Genomic DNA, 8,562 nt, shown 5'->3' on the forward strand with positions numbered 1-8,562 from the left:
TCTTCCTTCAGCTAAAACATGCATGTGGAACCCAGAGTATGATCCACCGTGTGATCGGAAAACGTGTTCAAATGTGTCTCAGTTTTCGTCCCCTGGTACTCGGGTGCAACATTCCAGACGCTTTACTAACACTCTCCCCAATTGGAGAGTCAGTGCCTTTAAACTCCTGTTTGGCCCAGTTTGCAATTTCTGTGGAAAATGAACAGGAATAGGGAGAACCAATGAGAGACTAGGTGGAGGTGTCTGGACGGGCAAATTTAACTCTCATTTCCCACCAGGAAGAGGAATTAACCAAAGGCTCAGCATGCCGTGCCAGAACAAAACTAGGGCCTGAAGCAATCCTGCGGTGTTGCGGCCAGCTCACAAGAAAGCGAGTTGAAGAAAGGAGCTCAGGGGCACTGTAATTCACAAACCTGCAGAGTTATAAATGAGAGCTATCTTCCAAAAATATATTGCAGTAAGGCTGCCAAGAGGAGTTGAATGCGGGGCAGAATTGCAGGGAACCGATTTCAGGAGGTAGACTGGAATTGCATGTAAAGCATAGGAAAAGGGGCAGAACGTCCACAATGATGCACTTGGCCAAAAAGCGCATATGCATTTTTTCCTGAATATATTCAGGAAAAAACGCATACGCCCTTTTTGGCCAACCAAGCAAGCTTGCAAAGGAAATCTGCACTACAATGAAGTCTCACTGCCCCCCGGTCAAAAGGGCCATCTGAAAAAAGTGTAAAACCCAGAAAGGCAGGACAGGCCATGGAGAACTGGGAGCCTTGTTATGCTGATGGGCGGGATGTAAATTGCCAGCAGCCACTCTGGAGAAGTGTATGGTGTTTCCTGAAACATCCAAAAAACAAAGCAACAGAGCCTAGGGCACTTCCACTTATGGTCCTATAGCTTAGGGAAATGAAAATCAAAAAGACACAGCCACCCCAATGTTTGGGACGGCTCTGTTTACAAGAACCTCGTTTACGGTACAAGTTGAATATCACAGAAAGCGAAAAATGGATAAAGAAGTTGTGGTACTTACGTACAATGCAATATCACTCAGCAATGAAATCTATGTCATCAGGCCCGTAGCAGCATAATGAGTGGATTCAGGTACGATGATTCTAAGTGAAATAAGTCACACAGAAAAAGAAACATCATAAGATATCACTACTACACGGAATGTAAACTTGGCTACACAGGAACTGAATTACAAAACAGAACAGGGTGTCAAATGTAGAAAACCAACTTATGCTTGCTTAAGGGGAAAGGTGAGTTGGGGTGCTGCATACAACAAGAGATTGAAATTAGCACAGATACCGTTCCATAAGCCAAATATGTAATAGACAAGAGCTACTCCTTGCTCAACGAAGTGGACTCAACACCCCATATTAAACGCCTAAGAATATACCTGACTAGTAAGAATCTTAAAACCTATGGATTTATATGTCTCCGAAAGAGAATCAAGCGTGTGTACAGTGGCATAAACACAGCAGTGATAGGATTGGTGAGGTTCGGTGAGCAAATGCAGACCCTTTGAAGTCATATTGCATGGTACCCATTCCATGGGTCTCAACTCTCCATGTTTAAGGGATTCTTCCTTCAGCTAAAACATGCATGTGGAACCCAGAGTATGATCCACCGTGTGATCGGAAAACGTGTTCAAATGTGTCTCAGTTTTCGTCCCCTGGTACTCGGGTGCAACATTCCAGACGCTTTACTAACACTCTCCCCACTTGGAGAGTCGGTGCCTTTAACCTCCTGTTTGGCCCAGTTTGCAATTTCTGTGGAAAATGAACAGGAATAGGGAGAACCAATGAGAGACTAGGTGGAGGTGTCTGGACGGGCAAATTTAACTCTCATTTCCCACCAGGAAGAGGAATTAACCAAAGGCTCAACATGCCATGCCGGAACCAAACTAGGGCCTGAAGCAATCCTGCGGTGTTGCGGCCAGCTCACAAGAAAGCGAGTTGAAGAAAGGAGCTCAGGGGCACTGTAATTCACAAACCTGCAGAGTTATAAATGACAGCTATCTTCCAAAAATATATTGAAGTAAGGCAGCCAAGAGGAATTGAAAGAGGGGCAGAATTGCAGGAAACCGATTTCAGGAGGTAGACTGGAATTGCATGTAAAGCATAGGAAAAGAGGCAGAACGTCCACAATGATGCACTTGGCCAAAAAGGGCGTATGCGTTTTTTCCTGAATATATTCAGGAAAAAACGCATACGCCCTTTTTGGCCAACCAAGCAAGCTTGCAAAGGAAATCTGCACTACAATGAAGTCTCACTGCCCCCAGGTAAAAAGGGCCATCGGAAAAAAGTGTAAAATCCAGAAAGGCAGGACAGGCCATGGAGAACTGGGAGCCTTGTTATGCTGATGGGCGGGATGTAAATTGCCAGCAGCCACTCTGGAGAAGTGTATGGTGTTTCCTGAAACATCCGAAAAACAAAGGAACAGAGCCTAGGGCACTTCCACTTATGGTCCTATAGCTTAGGGAAATTAAAATCAAAAAGACACAGCCACCCCAAAGTTTGGGCCGGCTCTGTTTACAAGAACCTCGTTTACGGTACAAGTTCAATATCACAGAAAGCGAAAAATGGATAAAGAAGTTGTGGTACTTACGTACAATGCAATATCACTCAGCAATGAAATCTATGTCATCAGGCCCGTAGCAGCATAATGAGTGGATTCAGGTACGATGATTCTAAGTGAAATAAGTCACACAGAAAAAGAAACATCATAAGATATCACTACTACACGGAATGTAAACTTGGCCAGACAAGAACTGAATTACAAAACAGAACAGGGCCTCAAATGTAGAAAACCATCTTATGCTTGCTTAAGGGGAAAGGTGAGTTGGGGTGCTTCATAAAACCAGAGATTGAAATTAGCACAGATACCGTTCCATAAGCCAAATATGTAATAGACAAGAGCTACTCCTTGCTCAACGAAGTGGACTCAACACCCCATATTAAACGCCTAAGAAGATACCTGACTAGTAAGAATCTTAAAACCTATGGATTTATATGTCTCCGAAAGAGGATCAAGCGTGTGTACAGCGGCATAAACGCAGCAGTGATAGGACTGGTGAGGTTCGGTGAGCAAATGCAGACCCTTTGATGTCATATTGCATTGTACCCATTCCATGGGTCTCAACTCTCCATGTTTAAGGGATTCTTCCTTCAGCTAAAACATGCATGTGGAACCCAGAGTATGATCCACCGTGTGATCGGAAAACGTGTTCAAATGTGTCTCAGTTTTCGTCCCCTGGTACTCGGGTGCAACATTCCAGACGCTTTACTAACACTCTCCCCACTTGGAGAGTCGGTGCCTTTAACCTCCTGTTTGGCCCAGTTTGCAATTTCTGTGGAAAATGAACAGGAATAGGGAGAACCAATGAGAGACTAGGTGGAGGTCTCTGGACGGGCAAATTTAACTCTCATTTCCCACCAGGAAGAGGAATTAACCAAAGGCTCAACATGCCATGCCGGAACCAAACTAGGGCCTGAAGCAATCCTGCGGTGTTGCGACCAGCTCACAAGAATGCGAGTTGAAGAAAGGAGCTCAGGGGCACTTTAATTCACAAACCTGCAGAGTTATAAATGACAGCTATCTTCCAAAAATATATTGAAGTAAGGCTGCCAAGAATAGTTGAAAGCGGGGCAGAATTGCAGAAAACAGATTTCAGGAGGTAGACTGGAATTGCATGTAAAGCATAGGAAAAGAGGCAGAACGTCCACAATGATGCACTTGGCCAAAAAGGGCGTATGCGTTTTTTCCTGAATATATTCAGGAAAAAACGCATACGCCCTTTTTGGCCAACCAAGCAAGCTTGCAAAGGAAATCTGCACTACAATGAAGTCTCACTGCCCCCCGGTCAAAAGGGCCATCTGAAAAAAGTGTAAAACCCAGAAAGGCAGGACAGGCCATGGAGAACTGGGAGCCTTGTTATGCTGATGGGCGGGATGTAAATTGCCAGCAGCCACTCTGGAGAAGTGTATGGTGTTTCCTGAAACATCCAAAAAACAAAGCAACAGAGCCTAGGGCACTTCCACTTATGGTCCTATAGCTTAGGGAAATTAAAATCAAAAAGACACAGCCACCCAAAAGTTTGGGACGGCTCTGTTTACAAGAACCTCGTTTACGGTACAAGTTGAATATCACAGAAAGCGAAAAATGGATAAAGAAGTTGTGGTACTTACGTACAATGCAATATCACTCAGCAATGAAATCTATGTCATCAGGCCCGTAGCAGCATAATGAGTGGATTCAGGTACGATGATTCTAAGTGAAATAAGTCACACAGAAAAAGAAACATCATAAGATATCACTACTACACGGAATGTAAACTTGGCTACACAGGAACTGAATTACAAAACAGAACAGGGTGTCAAATGTAGAAAACCAACTTATGCTTGCTTAAGGGGAAAGGTGAGTTGGGGTGCTGCATACAACAAGAGATTGAAATTAGCACAGATACCGTTCCATAAGCCAAATATGTAATAGACAAGAGCTACTCCTTGCTCAACGAAGTGGACTCAACACCCCATATTAAACGCCTAAGAATATACCTGACTAGTAAGAATCTTAAAACCTATGGATTTATATGTCTCCGAAAGAGAATCAAGCGTGTGTACAGTGGCATAAACGCAGCAGTAATAGTATTGGTGAGGTTCGGTGAGCAAATGCAGACCCTTTGAAGTCATATTGCATGGTACCCATCCATGGGTCTCAACTCTCCATGTTTAAGGGATTCTTCCTTCAGCTAAAACATGCATGTGGAACCCAGAGTATGATCCACCGTGTGATCGGAAAACGTGTTCAAATGTGTCTCAGTTTTCGTCCCCTGGTACTCGGTTGCAACATTCCAGACGCTTTACTAACACTCTCCCCACTTGGAGAGTCGGTGCCTTTAACCTCCTGTTTGGCCCAGTTTGCAATTTCTGTGGAAAATGAACAGGAATAGGGAGAACCAATGAGAGACTAGGTGGAGGTGTCTGGACGGGCAAATTTAACTCTCATTTCCCACCAGGAAGAGGAATTAACCAAAGGCTCAGCCTGCCGTGCCGGAACCAAACTAGGGCCTGAAGCAATCCTGCGGTGTTGCGGCCAGCTCACAAGAAAGCGAGTTGAAGAAAGGAGCTCAGGGGCACTGTAATTCACAAACCTGCAGAGTTATAAATGACAGCTATCTTCCAAAAATATATTGAAGTAAGGCAGGCAAGAATAGTTGAAAGCGGGGCAGAATTGCAGGAAACCGATTTCAGGAGGTAGACTGGAATTGCATGTAAAGCATAGGAAAAGAGGCAGAACGTCCACAATGATGCACTTGGCCAAAAAGGGCGTATGCATTTTTTCCTGAATGTATTCAGGAAAAAACGCATACGCCCTTTTTGGCCAACCAAGCAAGCTTGCAAAGGAAATCTGCACTACAATGAAGTCTCACTGCCCCCCGGTCAAAAGGGCCATCTGAAAAAAGTGTAAAACCCAGAAAGGCAGGACAGGCCATGGAGAACTGGGAGCCTTGTTATGCTGATGGGCGGGATGTAAATTGCCAGCAGCCACTCTGGAGAAGTGTATGGTGTTTCCTGAAACATCCAAAAAACAAAGCAACAGAGCCTAGGGCACTTCCACTTATGGTCCTATAGCTTAGGGAAATTAAAATCAAAAAGACACAGCCACCCAAAAGTTTGGGACGGCTCTGTTTACAAGAACCTCGTTTACGGTACAAGTTGAATATCACAGAAAGCGAAAAATGGATAAAGAAGTTGTGGTACTTACGTACAATGCAATATCACTCAGCAATGAAATCTATGTCATCAGGCCCGTAGCAGCATAATGAGTGGATTCAGGTACGATGATTCTAAGTGAAATAAGTCACACAGAAAAAGAAACATCATAAGATATCACTACTACACGGAATGTAAACTTGGCTACACAGGAACTGAATTACAAAACAGAACAGGGTGTCAAATGTAGAAAACCAACTTATGCTTGCTTAAGGGGAAAGGTGAGTTGGGGTGCTGCATACAACAAGAGATTGAAATTAGCACACATACCGTTCCATAAGCCAAATATGTAATAGACAAGAGCTACTCCTTGCTCAACGAAGTGGACTCAACACCCCATATTAAACGCCTAAGAATATACCTGACTAGTAAGAATCTTAAAACCTATGGATTTATATGTCTCCGAAAGAGAATCAAGCGTGTGTACAGTGGCATAAACGCAGCAGTAATAGTATTGGTGAGGTTCGGTGAGCAAATGCAGACCCTTTGAAGTCATATTGCATGGTACCCATCCATGGGTCTCAACTCTCCATGTTTAAGGGATTCTTCCTTCAGCTAAAACATGCATGTGGAACCCAGAGTATGATCCACCGTGTGATCAGAAAACGTGTTCAAATGTGTCTCAGTTTTCGTCCCCTGGTACTCGGGTGCAACATTCCAGACGCTTTCCTAACACTCTCCCCACTTGGAGAGTCGGTGCCTTTAACCTCCTGTTTGGCCCAGTTTGCAATTTCTGTGGAAAATGAACAGGAATAGGGAGAACCAATGAGAGACTAGGTGGAGGTGTCTGGACGGGCAAATTTAACTCTCATTTCCCACCAGGAAGAGGAATTAACCAAAGGCTCAGCCTGCCGTGCCGGAACCAAACTAGGGCCTGAAGCAATCCTGCGGTGTTGCGGCCAGCTCACAAGACAGCGAGTTGAAGAAAGGAGCTCAGGGGCACTGTAATTCACAAACCTGCAGAGTTATAAATGACAGCTATCTTCCAAAAATATATTGAAGTAAGGCAGGCAAGAATAGTTGAAAGCGGGGCAGAATTGCAGGAAACCGATTTCAGGAGGTAGACTGGAATTGCATGTAAAGCATAGGAAAAGAGGCAGAACGTCCACAATGATGCACTTGGCCAAAAAGGGCGTATGCATTTTTTCCTGAATGTATTCAGGAAAAAACGCATACGCCCTTTTTGGCCAACCAAGCAAGCTTGCAAAGGAAATCTGCACTACAATGAAGTCTCACTGCCCCCCGGTCAAAAGGGCCATCTGAAAAAAGTGTAAAATCCAGAAAGGCAGGACAGGCCATGGAGAACTGGGAGCCTAGTTATGCTGATGGGCGGGATGTAAATTGCCAGCAGCCACTGTGGAGAAATGTATGGTGTTTCCTGAAACATCCAAAAAACAAAGCAACAGAGCCTAGGGCACTTCCACTTATGGTCCTATAGCTTAGGGAAATTAAAATCAAAAAGACACAGCCACCCCAAAGTTTGGGACGGCTCTGTTTACAAGAACCTCGTTTACGGTACAAGTTGAATATCACAGAAAGCGAAAAATGGATAAAGAAGTTGTGGTACTTACGTACAATGCAATATCACTCAGCAATGAAATCTATGTCATCAGGCCCGTAGCAGCATAATGAGTGGATTCAGGTACGATGATTCTAAGTGAAATAAGTCACACAGAAAAAGAAACATCATAAGATATCACTACTACAAGGAATGTAAACTTGGCTACACAGGAACTGAGTTACAAAACAGAACAGGGTGTCAAATGTAGAAAACCCACTTATGCTTGCTTAAGGGGAAAGGTGAGTTGGGGTGCTACATACAACAACAGATTGAAATTAGCACAGATACCGTTCCATAAGCCAAATATGTAATAGACAAGAGCTACTCCTTGCTCAACGAAGTGGACTCAACACCCCATATTAAACGCCTAAGAATATACCTGACTAGTAAGAATCTTAAAACCTATGGATTTATATGTCTCCGAAAGAGAATCAAGCGTGTGTACAGCGGCATAAACGCAGCAGTGATAGGACTGGTGAGGTTCGGTGAGCAAATGCAGACCCTTTGAAGTCATATTGCATGGTACCCATTCCATGAGTCTCAACTCTCCATGTTTAAGGGATTCTTCCTTCAGCTAAAACATGCATGTGGAACCCAGAGTATGATCCACGGTGTCATCGGGAAACGTGTTCAAATGTGTCTCAGTTTTCGTCCCCTGGTACTCGGGTGCAACATTCCAGATGCTTTACTAACACTCTCCCCACTTGGAGAGTCGGTGCTTTTAACCTCCTGTTTGGCCCAGTTTGCAATTTCTGTGGAAAATGAACAGGAATAGGGAGAACCAATGAGAGACTAGGTGGAGGTGTCTGGACGGGCAAATTTAACTCTCATTTCCCACCAGGAAGAGGAATTAACCAAAGGCTCAAAATGCCGTGCCGGAACCAAACTAGGGCCTGAAGCAATCCTGCGGTGTTGCGGCCAGCTCACAAGAAAGCGAGTTGAAGAAAGGAGCTCAGGGGCACTGTAATTCACAAACCTACAGAGTTATAAATGACAGCTATCTTCCAAAAATATATTGCAGTAAGGCTGCCAAGAGGAGTTGAATGCGGGGCAGAATTGCAGGGAACCGATTTCAGGAGGTAGACTGGAATTGTATGTAAAGCATAGGAAAAGAGGCAGAACGTCCACAATGATGCACTTGGCCAAAAAGGGCGTATGCGTTTTTTCCTGAATATATTCAGGAAAAAACGCATACGCCCTTTTTGGCCAACCAAGCAAGCTTGAAAA

This window comes from Leucopleurus acutus (genome assembly GCF_964270905.1).
Source record: "Leucopleurus acutus genome assembly, chromosome: 4".
NCBI lineage: Eukaryota > Metazoa > Chordata > Mammalia > Artiodactyla > Delphinidae > Leucopleurus > Leucopleurus acutus.